At 35.8% G+C, this 19041-nt stretch overlaps 2 non-coding genes across 2 annotated transcripts; one reads left to right on the top strand and one right to left on the bottom strand.

Moving 5' to 3' along the window:
- Positions 1 to 8634: 8634 nt before the first annotated feature.
- Positions 8635 to 8707, top strand: TRNAT-GGU (transfer RNA threonine (anticodon GGU)). The gene has a single exon. It is a non-coding gene; the product is annotated as a tRNA-Thr (tRNA).
- A 10102-nt stretch (positions 8708 to 18809) lies between these two features.
- Positions 18810 to 18882, bottom strand: TRNAT-GGU (transfer RNA threonine (anticodon GGU)). The gene has a single exon. It is a non-coding gene; the product is annotated as a tRNA-Thr (tRNA).
- Between the last annotated feature and the right edge of the window lie 159 nt (positions 18883 to 19041).

Raw genomic sequence — 19041 nt, 5'->3', positions numbered from 1 at the left:
TACAATTGTTCTTCGGAAATAATCATTTCCGTTAATATGTTTCGTCATTTAAATAATTCACATTTCGCCATCTATCAAAATTAATACGAAAAATAATTGGGATGTTAATTTTGGCCAAAGCAAATAGCGAGTATTTAATTGGTTTGTTGGTCATGGTTGTGAAAAAAATCATAACACAACACAAAAATGCTTCCAATTCATGTTTTAAAATTATGTTCAATGTGGGGCGGTAAAATCAATATTGAAACTGTACCCCCTAATTTTAAAACATTCGTACCCGCCTGATTAGAATCAGTTCAGTAGCGTTACCTTGGAGTACCCTAAATTCAGCCGCTCTACTATAATTTTTCAAGTTTTTTTTTTGCAATTTAGGTAAATTTACAAGACATTTATTTCAATTGGTAAGCTTACTTGAGACTTTTTGAAGCTTTTATAAAGAGGTCCGTAATTGGCCCAGTAAGTCCTTCGAAGTAAGTTCCAATATTTGCGTTTGCTTCGTTATATACCAATGGTGAATGCTATCAATTAAAAATACATATAATAAACAGCCTCAAATGATCTGAGTAAATCTTTTTAGGTAAAACAAATATTCCCAGCAAATACAAGAAAAGACTAGGAGTGGATAATAATAATATACTCAGCTATGCGAATACCCAAGGCACCACCATAGGCCTAAGTCATCAAGCTATTTTTAAAGGCTCCATTAAATCAGGTGGCCGGGTTACAATGCGTAGGAGGGTGGTGGCAAGCCCCTCATGCCACGCGAGCCAACAGCTCCCTACACTATTATATTATATCGGTTTCCCCTTCCATAAAAACTTGTTGAGGTTAACGGTAATAGTTAGTGTAGCAAGCTGTTGGCTTATATATTTTTAACATATTGAGCGCTGAAAGACAGACAATGTGCCCAAATCGCTTTTGAGATCGTACTTTACTCGCAGTGGGGCAATAGCACATAAAATTTACCATTTAAACACTTCGGTCATATTTTTATTATCCTACCTCTAAAAATGATTGTATAATTAACAGTGTGCATTTGGGATGATTAAAATATTGTAATGTAAAGTATCGTGGCTTTGAATACTAGCTTATCTTTTCATGGAGTAAATATATGACGAATGGATTTAAATCACTGTAAATACTAATCGGAGTCATTTTATGTCTGTGTGAACTGTGTAGCAATAGAGCTACATAATTTTTTAGGGTGGTGAGGGCCCTGGTGGCAGAGCTGGCGCAGAATCACTAGAGGATGTAAAGTAAATTACATTAATTAAAAGAATTGTTTAGGCTTAACCAGCTGGACAAGATGAACATTAACCTTCCCAAAGTAGGGTTTATTATATCTTACTCTACAGTTTCATTATTTAATAATGACTAACTAAATACTAACTTATGTAGCAGAGTCGGTTAGCCTCCGAAGACACATTATCCCAACATCTGAACCTCTGATTTAGCTATAGTGTGTTTCAATAGCATGGGAAGATAAAATATTAGACCACCAAAAGCTACTCGGCCTCTTTGATTTTCTTTCAAGGCAAGGAGTATACTAACAGATCATTAGGTGGGTTAAAATTTTGCGCCTTATCCATGATTAAGTATATGTATAACTATGGAAACGAAATCTGGTGATTTCCAGGTACAAACCAAACTAAAGATTGTTAAAGTTAGAAAAGCGAAAGGAATTTTGCGTTTTCAAAATTATGTAATATTATAAAGCCTAAAGGATTTCGATTGTAATACAAATTCTGACTGGAAACGCAGCCCCCAACCTTAACAAGGAGACATCCTGAAGTGTAACCCACCGATTTTGTTCAAACTCGGGGGATTGGTAGACCTTCATGTAACTTGAAAAATCCTAATGGGAATTTATTCAATGGGCAACCGTTTTGCCATGGCAACGAAAAATGTTTTTGACAACACAAAGTATTAAATTTTCCCATTTAAAATAACATGGGCTTTTGACCTCAAATTAATCAAAAGTTGATCAATTTTGATTTTTTTTTTGTCAACTTTTATCTATTTTTTCTATTTTTGGCATTTTCAATGGGAAAAATTCCATTTGTGGTTGTCAAAAACATTTTTGGTTGCCATGGCAAAACAGTTGCCCATTGAATAAATTCCCATTAGGATTTTTCAAGTTACATGAAGGTCTAAAAAATCCCCCGAGTTTGAACTAAATTGGTGGGTTACACTTCGGAATGTCTCCTTGTAAGTCCCTAGAGTTAAGATAAGGCCCCAAATACTGATCCTTCCGTAGCCTTCTGTTAGATTTAATTTTAAAATGTCCAAATAATTGGAACAAATACCACAAGGAATACAAATCTATGTCAAATGATTCATATAAATAATTCCAGAAAGCTGTCCTGAAGGTTTTTGTAAGCTAGAGTGTCTGAAGGGCAATAAGCCTGCTGGTCTATTAGGAACAACGTCAAATGTGACTGTGCTTTTTCAATATCATCTTGAAACCCCTATGGGATTTGCACTTCTGCATTGACATGTTAAAATATCACTGATCACTTCTTAAGATCCATATAAACTTGAGGTAATAGTAGGTGTAAGATCATCTTCCATAAAAACTTGTTGGGATAATAGTAGGTGTAGGGAGCAGTTGGCTAGCGTCGCATTTAGGGCTTGCCCCCCCCCTCCTACGATATTTAACCCTGCCACCTGAATTTAAGCAATAAAGGTCAGGTGCCATGGGTTAATGCCTAGCTGATTAATATTATTATTATGAATAGCACTTTACGTACTCACAGTAATATACTATAAAAAATTAGCTCTTTACAATTTAGGAAAAAAGCAAATGATTATGAGATTTCTTAAAAATATTTGGGAAGTGCACAATATTGTGACAAATGTTTTTTTACAAACATATCTCAAGTTCAGGTTGAAACTGGTAGGGGTATACGATTGTATGAAAATTTCTTTTGAAGCATAATTCAGCTTGCAAGAACGACTATACACTACACACATTCGAGACGTTCCTTGTTAAATCCGATACAAATTCTTATATAATAGCAAAATTTAGGACAAAAGAGCTTAGAAAGAAATAAACTTAGGCCAACGTCTTCTATTTGCCAAGAATTATAAATGCCAGTTATTGTTCTCGCAAAAATTAACGTTTTTTTTGACATATTTCAGAATAAAATTACGATTTTAAAGTAATCATAATAGTAAAGGTTTTTGATAATATTAAACCTTTCTTTATTAAAATTAGTCACTCATAGGCAAAGGCTTCGAGTTTCGGATAACTAATATATAAGTTATTCTAATATTCAACTTGACATTACATTGAAGTATTCTAGTTTTTCTACGTAATGGTTCATAAAAAACGATACATACTTGTCAAACTTTACAATTGAATCTAATTGAAGTTTTTTATATAAATTGAACTTGTTCTGAATTATTGTAAATATAAAATAAATCTAACGTGATCAATGTTTGATTATATTTATGAAGGTAAATTCAAAGTTAAAACTTACCAGCCTACGTCTGTGGATACTTATATTTGTCATAGCAACATTTTCGACGTAAATCTATGTTACATTTGAATCTTATAATTCTCCAATTTGTTTCTTTTTGAATTTCAGCCATATCCATCCAAATGAGATATAAAATAAGAACAATTTCCATTGTTAACTTTTAAAATATGTATAGAATCAATACCTGTAATATTTTCGTTCTCGTATTTACTCCAATTTGTGTTTTAAATCAAACGCAATAAAATGGCCGCAGCATTTCATGGAAAAGACACGTACCGTTTCACTTTCATTACTAAGTTTAGTTTTATTGCACTTGGGATAATTTACCGACCGTAAATACCGCTGTGTTTTTGGCTGGAGTTAATGTAAAAGCTTTTCTGAGTATAGTTAATGTATTAGGTATTTGCACACGCTAAATAAATCGACCTGTGAAGCTAAAAATAACCCTTTCAAGTTAATACTCATTCATCACCTGACGGTAAAAACGGGTTCGACTATATTTCCACAATGCTTTTCAAACGTTTCGTCAAACTAATTTTTAAGGGTTGTCGGATATTGCTTAACTTCTATAATTCGATCTGAGTTAAGCGAAACGAGGCTAGACCATTAAAAAGAGTTCTGTTAATGCGATTTTTAAAGCTTTTAAATTAATTAATTTTGCCTGCCATGAGGGACTGAGAAAGCTCAACTACGAACAGCTTGGAACGGGCTAAATCATTTGTTGGAAATAAACATTAACGGAAAGTTACACCCACTTCTGTTCAATTTTGAATTTACATATAATTTATTTATAATTCAGAAACTAGTGGGAGTAGGACCACGAGTATTGAGTCTGTTACGCAAAATATTGCCTACAGCATAGTGTAGACAATTCAGCCAAGGACGAAATATTAGTTCCACATCGATGTGGTGAAATTTAATTTTTTAATCTAATCCAAACTACGAAGAAAAGTCGTGTAGGCCATTAATTTATAAGCCTTGGCACATGTTAATATGAATAAATATAGTGTCAAATGTAGACGCGGGTTGAAAGAGTTAAGCATAGGTTCAGACTTCAGGGGCGCGTCTGAGGGGCGGTAGCCCACCCAATAGCTTTTCAGGGATTAATAATTAGTAATTAATTAACTAATTAAATAATTATTGTTGAAATGCTTTAGAACTTACATATATACACTAATTACCACCCTGGTTAAGCAAAACCTAATATGTGTTATTTATTTTAGATAGGGGGCGCTATATACTCCGCCCCCTTCGCACATTTGAAGTTAACTCAGTTTTTTAACTAAACCACGTGATGTAGGGTCAGGGTTGGCAAAAAATCGGATTTTTTCGGAAAAAATAAAAAAATCCGATTTATACGATAATTATCGGATTTTTTGATAATTATCCGATTATTTGATAATAATCCGATTATTTGGATAATTATCGGATTATTTGGATAAATATAGGATTATTTGGATAATTACGAATATTTGGAATTTAAGTTGTAAAATTTAACGATGATTCCGATGAATTAACAACATTGCCTTTTCAAGTTTCAAAAAAATTTCAAATTTTAAAGTTTAAAATTTGATAAAATTCATTTTGGATAGTTGTAAACATTACATAAATGCGAGCATAAATGTCATAAATACTTAATACTGCTGGATATTGCTTTCAAAATTATTAAATTTAACTTTAAAAACTTTTTTCATATATTTTAAATTTTAATTTAATTCGATAATTATCATAATTTTTTCATCGGATAAATATCGATAATTATCGTGATAATTATCATTGATAATTATCCATCGATAATTATCGACCAACCCTGTAGGGTATCAAATTAAAGCTTATAACCTCAAGACTAACACTATGTAAACTATAATAACCCTGGGTGTATTTATGCAAAGTATTAAAGATAGGGAGCTCGTCAAACCATAACCCCAGATACTTTGATGTCGCCGTTTGGAATATAACCGCACGGTGTAGGGTGTCAAATGAAAGCTTATTACGTCCAAAAGTATTGTTTTTAAAAAAAATATAGTTTCAAGGGGTATACTTAAACAACATAAAACGTTTCCAGTGCCATAAAGTTAGAAAGGTAATATGAAACTATACGTAATTAGCGGCCTCGCATAGAACGGGAGAAAGATAAGCGGGGGAATAAGGCAAAGGTCTCCGGTTATAACACCTAACTGTTACACCAAATTTCAGGGCTATTATTTAGGGTCATGTGGATCGGCAGATCGATAGCGTTTGCTGACTTCGAGAACCTCGATTTATTTAGCAAAGAGTTTCGGTCAGCTAAGGAAACGTTTGTTTTCTGGGGATTGAAATTTATTTTTAAGATGTCACGAGCGCCTAAACGTGATAGCTGTGTGTTTTGTAAAAAGGATACCAGAGAAAACCTAGTGGAAATTCCAGCAAATTCTACTTACGAGACTATATCTTCTTTATTGACGAAATATGCAGATCAAGAAGACGTTGACAGCCAAGAACTTCTAAATTTTCTGGGTCGAAATGTAGCAGTTGAAAACTTAAAGAAGCGAAAGGTAAAGTGGCATTTGACCTGTTATAAAAAAATTATCTGCAAGTCAAATTGAAAAACGTTATCGAGAAAAATTGAAATCTGAAGCTAGCAAAGAGACTTTAGAGCTAGCCGCTTCTACTAGCATGGGTCAGACTGAGAGTGTACCATTGCCTTTTACGAGAAACAAAACCCCAAAGTACTCTAAACTTTTTGTGATAACAAAGAAACTAAAAGACACCCTTAACATATTATATCGTATGATTCAAGCGGTGCATCTTTAAGAGAAGCAGTTGAATTAAGTGGGAACGACACATGGAGGGTACGATTAAATTAATGTATAAATGAAACGGAGGCACACGCAGTACATATTATGTATCACTTGCAATGTTGGTTAAAAAACGTAACTAACGCGTTACGATCCAAGCCGTTAATGGCAGCTCCACAGAAAGTTAAAAAGGCGGCAGTGGTAGCTTCGGGCATCGAGTTCCTTATTCTAGTTGAAGAAGACTTTGCACAGAAAGTCATATCTATAGCTGAACTTCATGCCTTGTCCTTAAATATTTGTACTTCAAATGGTCTTGACCAAACTAAAGACGAAATTATGTCAAGAAGGCAACTGAAAGATTTTTTAAAAGATGAAGTACTAGGAATCGACTTTTCTCAAGCAAAACAAAAGTGCTCCTCGGAATTAGTCTCTTTGAGAGGCCCCAAAGACGCGGCTTTATTCCTTTAACCCCGTTGAAAGACGAAGATAACCAATAGTTTCAGGTCAGGAGTCTGTTCAAAGCGTCGTCAGAAAAGTGGTATTTTAATGAGTCTCTTGACATGGAGAGTGACGTAATACCTCAAGAAATATTACTTTTTTTTATTGGTGTATGATCGGAAAAGCTACTCTTAGTTCCAATTAAAAACGCGAAATTAAGATTAGCTCAGACTCTAATTGTCGAATGTTTATCTCCTCGTCAAGCATCTGTCACGACATCGCAAAGTATAAGAAGAACCCGTGAAATGCCTTTGCAGTTGGGGGTCGGACTATCCATTCACAATTAATCACGAAGCTCAAAACTAGTTGAACTACTAAGTCATTTAGGAATGAGCGTCAATTATTCAAGAGTAAAAGACGTTGAGAATTTAATAGCTAAAAATGTGCTTTGTAGAATGAACGAAAACGGCGGTATCTATCTTCCACCGAATTTCATATTTGGAAGAGCAATATCGTTTGTTTTGACATCTTAAGACTTCCAAGAGGATATCCCTGGTGGTCAACGTACTATGCAGGGAACAGTTATGGTTATTTATCAAAAAGTCAAGTCATCTGATGCAAATGAACTATTTCTCTTTAAAGAAGAGGCACAAAATAAAGAAATTTCACCGTCAATTTTCAAATTACTTCCATGCTCAGTTTCGAAGTCAATACGCCCTAAAAGCGCAGTATTTCCCACTTATACCCAAGATGTTGGAGTTTCTAGTCAAATGGAAAAAGCTTTCAATCACGATTTCATGTGGATTCCTTCAAGAACAGGTAGTGGAAAACAATATGGTTTAGACCATGGGCTCACTTGGTCAGCACACAATTCCCTCGTGTACAATACCAAAGAAATTACACGCATCGCTGTTCTACCACTGCTTGGATTCTTTCCTACCGAACGATCAGTTCAAGTGACTGTATTAGACATTCTAGAAAAAACTAGCAATCTTCTACGTGGCCCCGAAACAAAGCTCATCTTTTCTTTAGATATGGGGCTTTACCGCCAAATTAAACACTAAAAATGGCGATAAATGCGAAAGGATGTGCACTTTTGCCCGGCGAACTTCACATCGAAATGGCGGAATTAAAAGCTTTTTGAAAATTCCTTGAACTTTTTGGTATTCGAGAGATATGGGTAGAATCTGGACTGTATGGATCGCACACTGTCAATTGTATTCTGGGATAAAAACCTCTAAGGAGATCAATTGACGCTCATTTAACAACTCTACAAGCTCTAACAAAATTACTTACCGAAGTATTTTTCGAACACCACCCAGCGGAAGAAGAAGAATGTAGAACACTGCGCAAACAGCTCTCGGACTCCTGGAAAAGTAATATTCCGGAAAATGTCGCCCTCGAAGCCGAAAAGTTCAGTAAAAAGTTAGAATCGATGAAATTGGCCGAAAAAATAGAATCGTTTTGCGATAAGTTTTCATTTAAAAATCCAACATTCAAATTCGCGAAACAGTATATGAATATAATTCGAAGTTTCATTTAAATCAAGGAATACTTCTGCGTATTGTTCTATACCAGAGTGACTGAGAAAAATCATATCACCTCGGGTAGGAATCGAACCTACGACCTTTGGGTTACCGTCCCAACGCCACTACCATTGACGGTGCCGTAGCATTTAACATCAACTAATTTATAACAGGACCTTGATAGCCTGTAGTCATAACATAGAGATAATTTTAATTTTATTATTACGCAGGAATTAATATAATTCGAAGTTTCATTTAAATCAAGGAATACTTCTGCGTATTGTTCCATACCAGAGTGACTGAGAAAAATCATATCACCTCAGGTCAACAACGGGTTAAATATATCCCGTCAATAATGTGAACCAGATCGAGTCATTCTTAAATTGGATGTCCGAGGCCTGATTATTCGTGGCCTCGGTAGTCCAATGGTAGTGGCGTTGGGACGGTAACCCAAAGGGCGTAGGTTCGATTCCTACCCGAGGTGATATGATTTTTCTCAGTCACTCTGGTATGGAACAATACGCAGAAGTATTCCTTGATTTAAATGAAACTTCGAATTATGTTAATTCCTGCGTAATAATAAAATTAAAATTATCTCTATAGTATATGAATATGGTCAGAAATACATGAACCGAAATTATCAGCGTCCTATTTCTCTAACACGGGAGGCAAGTTCCCCGTTTCCCCCCACCTTAGTGGCCGGAGGTCATCTTCCCCTTCTCGAAAAGAGAACCTCCTCACTCCCGCGGCGAAGGTTTGAATACGCTACCTGGCGACGGCCGAGTGAACCTTTCTCGAAAAACAAATAAATAATATATGATGCTGGGAAAAATTAGAAATGCATCATGTGTCAGTGAAAGAAAAGCTGTGACTATTAGAAGAAACGTTCAAGGAGAGAATAGCTCAAACAAATATGGTCGTGATCAGTTGCTATTAATTAATGAAGCCCAGTTAACGACTAATAAAAACTAGACTAACTTGACTACGTTAAGAATTATACACAATAAATATATGTATTATTTTGTTAAAATAATTGTACTTTTTTTATTTGAAATATAAAACTAAATTTCAACGTAAAAGTAGCCTTACTCGTAAACGAAATCATCATTTTTATTTCTTATTTCTACTAGTTATTTTCTCGTTGTTTAATTCCGTTTCTTCTTCTTCCGTGGCCTTCTGTTTCTTTGGTCTTCCCATATTCTTTGCTACTGCAAGCCTAAATATTATTATCTGGGTTTCATATATCTTAAGTAGCTTCATTAAGTAATTTGTATATTTTCTTATTCTAATAAACTAAGAATTTATCTGTTCTTTCAAACATAAATGGTATGATAAGATTAGCTAAAAAGGTTTTTAATTCATCTACTTTTTCCAATTTGGACAGCTGCTCCAGCTACCGCCTTCCACAGTTCCACTGACCTCTGTCAAAAACAAAACACGGCTAAGCTTAGGTTTGCAGACCACCTTTCTCACGATTTTCTTTGATAAAATTTCTCTTAGCCTCAATAGATGGCGGTCTAGTTACCCGTGGTGCATTCGAAATGTTCCCTGTAGTCGCGGGAGGCGGAAAATTAACAAGGCCTCGCTATTTAACCCTCCCTTGTCGCATGGGGAAATTGCCCCCCAATAAAAAGGAGGTCGTTGATAATTTCGGTTCATGTATTTCTGATATGGTTCATTCCTCGCTCGCATTCATTCGAGCCGTTCGTAGTTCTGACTGGGAGCTTAGATTGTCAGCGCTAGACGATTTTACGAAATATTTTTTCTCGATGGATCTGCCAAACTATGTCGGCGTGGCATTTGGCAGAAATGAACGAATTAAAACATAACGACAGTCAGACTTGGAAACGAGCTTAAGAGAGGTGAATGGAGCCCGATCAAAAGTGTTGCTCCATTTTGCAATTTAGGTGACGATGAAGCTCTCGAACAGGAGAATAGGAAGATGAAAGTTCTTGGTGGTTTAGTTGGTATTACCTTACGACCGGAAACTCTGACGAAATTCTTCTTAGTTGCTCCACACCTTTCGAGACTCTCAGAAGAAGCTAAAGTCATGGTTGGAACTAATTTGATTACTTGTCAAAAAGAAACGAAACACCACGAAAATAAAGAATCAGTATCGTCCCGGAAATTGAAGAACGTGACAAAGCTTATATCTACCATTGAGATATTCACTAGCCCCTTTAGATACGAAGGTGATCTAATCAATCTTGTCACCAAATCTGTTGCAACCGAAGTCGTATGCAAAGATGTCTGCGATATGTCAGATATTGGTTCGAAAGAATATCAGAAATTCGTAAAGGAACGCATTATAGATGGAAGTAAAAACCTCTGGGATCCGTTACGCAACATCAACCTGAAACTCTGGAAAACAACGGCCAAGAGCGTGAAGTTGAAAACAAAAGCTGGAGAGGTAGTACTAAAAGAAGACCGAAGTCTATTTCAGCGGTTAATTCTGTTGTGTCGGTCTCGACAAGATCAAAAACTAGAAGAGGCGGTCAGTACTTTTCAATTGACTGTTGTCCCACGGGCATTGTTTGGAGCGGATGGTTCTTTAAACAACAGTGGTGATAAAGCCAAAGTAGTTAACCTCCTCCAATCACTAGTCAAATTGACGGAAAGTCAGAGTGCTTGTCCTGAAGTCGAGCTAAATATCTCTACAAATATTATGGAAGTATTTGAGGTATCAATAGTAGATGGAATGGCCGACGTTCAATCATTAACTTCCACATCTCTGAACACTCGCGCTGACCTAGCCAGAGAGTTCTGCCATCGTATCTTTACTAAATATGGAACATTCTCAGAGATTCAAGTAGTATTCGAGACATACTTTGAGAACTCGTTAAAAAACGCTACACGTTTGAGGAGAAAAAAAGGAACAACGTCTGTGCAATATAAAATTTAAAAAAAAAACACCCAAATTCGAAATATTTCTATAAAGAAACTTTTGTCTCACGTTAAAACCAAAGAAGAATTTACAGTTTTCATTGGAAATGCTTTAATACAAGAAGGTAAAATCTTAAACAAAAACGTAAGAAGAAGCCAAATCTACAAACATTGACGTCTCCGATTTAAAAGAGGCAGACACTAAATTAATACTCCACGCTATATATTCTTCGAGGAGAGGTGCTACTAGATTGTTCATATTCTCTCCGGATACCGATGTTCTAATTTTGGCTATACGTCGCTACCCTTTATTTTGTCCTCAAAGCACATTTGTTCGAACCGGTGAAAAAAAATTGAAAGACTATTACAATGCACTAGGGCCACTGAGGTCGTCGGCTCTTCCAGGATTTCACGCCGTTTCCGGTGCTGATGTAACTAGCTGGTTCGCGGGAAAAGACATCATTTTGGAAAGCATTTTTAGACGCGGACGAGGACATTCTGCACGCGTTAGCGTCACTTGGAAAAGGCGAAAACATTACAGAAGAAATATTCAGTTTATTGGAGAAGTTTGTTTGCTTAGCATATCTAAAACCAACGAAAAATGTATCGAAAACCACACTGGGTGAGCTTCGTTGGTGGCTTTTTTCAAAAAAAGGTTTGCAAGGAGAAATGCTACCACCTACACCTGCAGCATTGAGACCTGCAATACGTAAGGCGCATTATCAAAGCATGGAATGGGCAAGAGATATAATACCGCATCTCCGATTACCACCACCAGATAATTACGGGTGGTTCGTTCAAGATGGTACCTATCAACCAGTGCTGCGCGACCTTCCTTGCGCTCCAGAGGACGTTTCGGATTTTATTAAGTGCAATTGTGGACGTGGCCTTTGCAAACCCTCCTGTAAATGTGCTTCCCACGCTCCTCGAATTAAATGTACTGAAATGTGCGCGTGTGGCGACCCAGAAAACTGTGACAATTCGTACATAGAAAATGAAAATGTCGAAGACCTTGAAGGTTCTAGTGAAGATGATGATAGTGAAACGGAACTTTCTTTTTAAAAGGTGTATTCCCTTTTAAAAATGTGCATTTCTTTAAAAATATGATATCAAATATATTTAACCATTATTGTTATATTAAAATAGCGTAATAAATATTTATCTTTCAGTAATATAAAACCCTTTTATAACCTAAAAAATGCTTTAACTAACGCGCTCTTAGCCTGCTCTCTATATATTATAATTTTTGACGTATTAAGATTTCATTTGATACTTTACACCGTGCGGTTATATTCCAAACGGTGACATCAAAGTATCTGGGGTTATGGTTTGACGCGCCCCCTATCTTTAATACTGTGCATAAATACGCCCAGGGTTATTATAGTTTACATAGTGTTAGTCTTGAGGTTATAAGCTTTAATTTGATACCCTACATCACGTAGTTTAGTTCAAAAACTGAGTTAACTTCAAATATGAGTATTTAGCGCCCCCTATCTAAAATACCTAACATATATTAGGTTTTGCTTAACCAGGGTGGTAATTAGTGTATATATGTAAGTTCTAAAGCATTTCAACAATAATTATTTCATTAGTTATTTAATTACTAATTATTAATCCCTAAAATCCTATCAGGTGAGCTACCGCCCCCCAGACGCGCCCCCTTAAGTTGTACCATTGATAATCCGATTCTCCTCATTATTATTAATTATTAATTATTCTGAATATTTGTGTACCACCCACCATACTCTTTCATTTACGTGCACACGAGAAACATAACGTCACGCACTATAGCGTCAGACTTCAGCTTCTTTATCTGTATTCTATAGGTTTGGGTCCCGTATCTCAAATCCAATAGAAATTAATTTATTAATGACCCACTCCGGGATATTTTTTGGGAATTTTCCTACTTTGCGTAAGGCAAAAACGAACGTCAGCGGTAATGTGGTTTATGCGGCGCCCAAGGGTGCCTAATTTTTCTAGGGCACCGAAACCTGGCACATTATTAGATAACGTAAATACTAATTTTAAAATTAAATCAATTTTTAAGTCACTCAGTTGTTAGAGTGCGTAAATCAACGCCCAAAATAAAAAAATATACCTCTCCTCGGAAGAGTTTTTAATTTCCAGTGAAGCGTACCTGTATCCGTGGTTCTGCGGTAGAACGCTCACCTGTCGTGCAAGAGGGCTCGCGTTCGAATCCCGGCCGATTAAAAAATTATACTACACCCAATGACAAAAAGAGGGCGCTTTTGGAAAAACCTTTTCCCTGATTCTAAGAAACTGGGTACGCGTTCGCAGGCCTCACAGACAGACCCACCCACAGACAGACAGACACGGTGGTTGTAAAGTCCCCTCGGAGAGGTAAAAAGGGGTTGTTGCACCCCCTGTTAAACTGACAGAGCTGAAACTTGCACACAGTGTAGAGATATACCAGTAATATAGATTAAAAATGAAGCGGAATTTAAAAGTCAATCGGATCTAAAATTGTAAGACTGCGTATTTTTTTTTAAAGTGTTCAAGGGAGGTCGGATGAAAGGGGTTGACAAATCGCCGCTAACTACTTTTAACCAGCGAAGGTTATAACAAATATTTCGCCAGGTCCAACCATACTTTCGGATTTCCTCTATACTTGCAACCACACTTTCGGATCTTGCGTATTGATTAGTGCCGAATCGAATGACACCAACCGCAAGTCTGTAGGATGATTTGTTTCCGAGTTATAACTAAATATGCGAGGAACTAAATTGGTTATTTTTCATAAAGTTATAAAATAGGCATTTAAACCTCCAGAGTTGTCGAAATATTGCTCTCCGGGCCACCAAAATATACTCATCCTACGTACCACTAACAAGGAGATTACCCGAGATGGTTATCTCCGATTTTGTTCAAACTCGGGTGGTAAGTAGACCATCAACTGTTTTTGGTCATGGGACCGATAAGGTGCTATTTCGGTGATTGCAAAAACAACAGTAGGAACCTCAACGGTAATAATTCTTTGGAAATTCCATTCTATCGTTATCCAAACCCTCAAAAACAACCTATTAAATTTGAGCAATGGTTAAAAGCTAGTGTGTGGGACTTGGCTTCATTAGAAAAAATTTCTTATTTAAAAAATCGCCGCTACATTTACTCGACACATTTTGTCGAGAATGGGCCGTCGAAATTAAATCGAAATCCGAATAAACCGAATGAAAAGGCAAGTATTATATTCCGATTTTAAAATATAATATTTACCTTTTAATCATTTTAAACTGGTGCCTCAAAAACCATTATATAAAATCATCTCTTCCATAAGCAGATATAAAAAGGTGAGTTTTACGAAGTGAGGAACATGAGCCGTTGAGTATTATTTTAACACAAATTTAGTTTTGAATTGTATACGTAGTTAAAAGTAATATTGTTTTAGAGTTAGTAATTGAAAATATTTCAAAGAACCACTCCTGACTATACATATAAATTATTATTGTGAATTCCGCCTAAGATTCAGTGAAAAATGAACTGGTCACAGCCGAGGCTGCCCCCTAAGAAGGTTAAATTGAACCTATCACACATTATAGATGATATAAAATGAATCTTTTGCAAGTGTTGATACTTATGGGAGCTTGGTATAATAAAAGGTAAAAATAAAATTCGGAAGCATTTATTACCATGTGTTTCTTAATGTATTTTCCAAGCTAACCAAAATGGTGGATTAGAAAACATCAATACGGAAGGGTATAAGGTTTTTTCTAGTTATTTATAGATTAGGTTACAACAAACATTACAGGCGATACTAAAAAGTTCAATGCCTCTATTTAACACGTAATTATTTTCAATTCAATATTTTATCAATTTACTACTCAAAATTAAGGGTTGAAAAATATATACATAAGTTAACAGTCTGTCATGGCCTAAAAGGGACGACAAATGGCATGTACCTCTTAACTTGATTTTGCAACTAATATCAACGCCGACAGCGACTTCTTCCAGGGCTAGATCCTTTATTCTTAAAGATTATGATTTAGAAAATATTCGAGCATTATTTATCACACATCGTTAAATACGTAGTAATAATATCTAAAAGATTTAAACCATTTTTTGTATGATATCAAAAATAAACAATTTCAAAAGTGTTGAATTTCAAGAAAATGGTTATTGATTTATCAAATAAAAACAAGGAAAATACCCCTTTTTTAAGAGCTTATGTTAAAGCTCTTTTATAGAGCTATCAAATAGTGTATTTATATTTCGTGTTTTCAATCGCCCACATGACCCTTTAACCCCTCGAATGAGACCCCCCAAAAATAAAAATGTACATTTTGACATCCAATAACCTGGTATCAATTCTAGTTAGGACTATATAAACTCCACCATTGAATTGGCCTTGTCAAAATATGTAAGATTGTGTTATTTTGTTAAAATAAAATATATTTATAAAAAGTTATTAAACTTAAAGCGAAGGGGTACTGAAATCGAGGTACGATATACCAAAAAATGTGGGGTTTCGGTTAAACTGTGTTTATTCTAAAACTTCTCAATATTTTCAGCTAAAACCTTGGATATCACCGTTTTTTTTGACAGATCTATCTGTGTTTAAAATTTAAAAAAAACGATTGACCCATGGTGACATGAGTGGTCGAAATCGTATGGAATGACCCTTCTAGTTTATGAAATTTTTAATATTTTGAAAAATTAAAAAATCTTTGATTTTACCATGTTAATTTCCATAGAGAAAATCAGTTTTTAAGTTATCAAAAACATTTTTGGTTGCCATGGCAAAACGAAAGTCCATTCTTGTCCACCCTTTTATGGATTTTCAAGTTACATGAAGGTCTACTTAACACCCGAGTTTGAACAAAATCGGAGATAACCACCTCGGGTAGTCTCCTCACGGCGTTGTAGTTGGTCTCAGTCGATTCAGCACTTGGTGGTGCGTAGGATGGGTACATTTTGGAGGCCCGGAGAGCAATATTTTGACAACGTTGGAGGTTTAAATGACAATTATAAAACTTTATGAAAAACACCCAATTTTATTCCTCGCATATTTAGTTATAACTCGGAAACGAATCATCCTACAGACATGCGGCTGGTGTCATTCGATTCGGCACTAATCAATACGTTAGATCAGAAAGTATGGTTGCAAGTATAGAGGATAAAAATATATGGAAAGTGTTGCTAATGGGGACGACAGCAACAACACTTCACATCTATCGGACGAAAACAATAGTTCCACTCTATATATACATGTATATAGATGTGGAAATCCTTGTTAAACTGTTATAAGTTTTCCACATATTGAAAATTAAATGCCATTCCTTGAATTTGATTGTTAATCTAAAATTCAAATGCTGTAGTCTTAGATTTGATTGATTCTCTTGATGATGGACTTCTTTTAAGAATTTCCATGCAATTCTTACCTTTATTATTTTTCATTTTACTTTATTTCACAAGAAACATAGTTCAATAAGTGTATACACTTTGAATTTCCTGTACAATAAAATCCTATTATTATTATTATATATCTCTTCTTTAGACTGGAATCTTTCATTTAGTTTTGAAGACAGACATTTCCTTGGAATATTTGCTTACCGAATCATGAATGGGTCAATCGGACGTTAAAGGCTATCGAACTAGAACCACTTTAGAATTGCTAAATAAACTTTATCAACAACAAATATGACTTAAAATCTTTAGCACAGCGAAAACCAGAAGTTTCATAAACATTTCAATTATTTCAACCAGCATTATATAAAAAGTAGCTTGCAGGTCCTGGCTATCGAAAATATGACTTCCCTTGAAGGTGTTTTATTGCAGCGTCTATTCGCGGGACTCCAAAACCAGTGGCCATTACTCGTCAATGGTTTCGCTTAAAATGGAAAATATTGCGTCAAAATACCGGGCATTTATAAATCATCGATATCTCGAAACCAATTTTTATTATTGGGGGTCCGCCAGTTGGGCTTTTGCCCATTTAAACGCTCTTAGGCGATAGTACTCCCACTCCAAACTTATAACATGCGCGTGTTACTTCGTTGGGTCCCGTCTCCGTCATTTCAAGTTAAATCAAAGTAAAATCAGATGTCACGGACATTTAAATATACACAATCCTCCGATGTATTAAATATATTTTAAATAGTAAATTTAAATTTGAACAAAATTGCAATCATTGTGTACTTAAGAAGAAATTTATCGAAATTGAATTTTTCGAGTTACCTGGTTTTAGAAATAAAGTAATGAAACGCCAATACCGTAATTTAAATAAATGTTTAGACAGATCGAATTTTTCGAGTTACCAGGTTTTGGAAATAAGGTAGGCCTAGTGAAACGCAGGCTATTTTAAACTAAGACCATTTACCCCAGGACTCGATTGACGGGGGCATTGTGTATGGGAGGGGTCCTTTCCACTCCAAAACTCAAGGTATGATATGCTACATTGTGACAACTAGACCTAAAATTTACCAATCTATTCAATCACAGCGGTAACTATAACTCCCGGGAAGGGTATTTTTGTCAATTTATCCTTATGGTCAGCTTTACGTGGCATTTTCAAACTGACTTTGCCTATAAAACTAAAAGTGAATTTTCTCGACTCTGTGGAATAAATTTTCCTATCGTGTTGACAATTATTAAATCGTTCATCTCATTTCATTTTAATTATATACTAATATAACTAATTTTAACCACAACTAGCTGGGGCCCGGCCGAAGGCCGAGCTTCCCAGACAGTGTCAAATAATTGTTAGTACAGTTAACATAGTCCCCTAGGAGGGGTATTACAATCACCGTGTCTGTCTGGGCTGCGTTCGAATTTTCGGAGCAAAGTGTAATCGCTGCGTACGCAGTTTCTTAAAATTAGGGAAAAGGTTTTTCCAAAAGCGCCCTCTTTTCGTCATTGGGTGTATTATAATTTACAATTGCGAATTGGGTGATGAATCTTCGACGTTTGGGACGGACCGAGTGCTGAGGGTTACGGTAAACGTCTCAACGTCCAAATGGCGGGGTTTCCACCAATTGTTTACGGTATTCGTCTTAGTATCAAATTGCGATCGCCTCGGGCGGGTTTCGACCCCGAGCCCTCCTGCATGACAGGCGAGTGCTCTACCACAGAACCACCAATACATGCAAAGAAAATTATAAGCTCAGCTTAAGCGGAAGAGTATATTAAAAGTTTATAAAGTCTAAATTTTTTTACCTATGAAATTTTAAAGGTCAAATCTTGTTTTAGCTTAGTCAGCAGATAAGATGGTTAAAGGGTAGAACCCGTGGGTGGTCCACCTAGTTAGTTTTTTGTAATTTATTTGTTTTTTTCAATCGTATATTTTTTATCTATTGTGTGTTTAGCGTATTAGTTTTCAAGCGTAATCGTTCATTTATGAATATAATTTCGAGTTGAATATATCGTGCTCTTAAATTTATGTTGGTCTGGTTTTTAACTGGGTCGTCATTACTTCGTTATTTATTTGAAGCGTTTTCTCGACGGATTAAGATGTTTAATGCAGTTCATCAATTGGGTTTGTTTGTTTTTATTTATTAAGAGCCCTAACTATTTCATCTACGGTCATTTATTGCACGTTGTAAGCCGTGTATTGCTAACGGAAAGGTGTTTTTCGTTTTTCCTTTAACATAATTTTTTCAACTTTCAGTATTTGGTATAGAAGTTTCATTTCAAATCAAGGAATACCTCTGCGTATTGTTCCATACCAGAGTGACTGAGAAAAATCATTTCACCTCGGGCAGGAATCGAACCTACGACCTTTGGGTTACCGTCCCAACGCCACTACCATTGGACTACCGAGGCCACGAATAATCAGGCCTCGGACATCCAATTTAAGAATGACTCGATCTGGTTCACATTATTGACGGGATACATTTAACCCGTTGTTGACGGTGCCGTAGCATTTTAGGTCAACTAATTATAACAGGACCTTGATAGCCTGTAGTCATAACATTGAGAATT

The sequence above is a fragment of the Leiobunum rupestre genome, chromosome 3 (assembly GCF_980474605.1).
Source record: "Leiobunum rupestre chromosome 3, qqLeiRupe1.1.hap1, whole genome shotgun sequence".
Classification (NCBI taxonomy): domain Eukaryota; kingdom Metazoa; phylum Arthropoda; class Arachnida; order Opiliones; family Sclerosomatidae; genus Leiobunum; species Leiobunum rupestre.
Note: the sequence above shows the minus strand (reverse complement) of the source record. Positions and strands in the feature narration are given on the sequence as shown.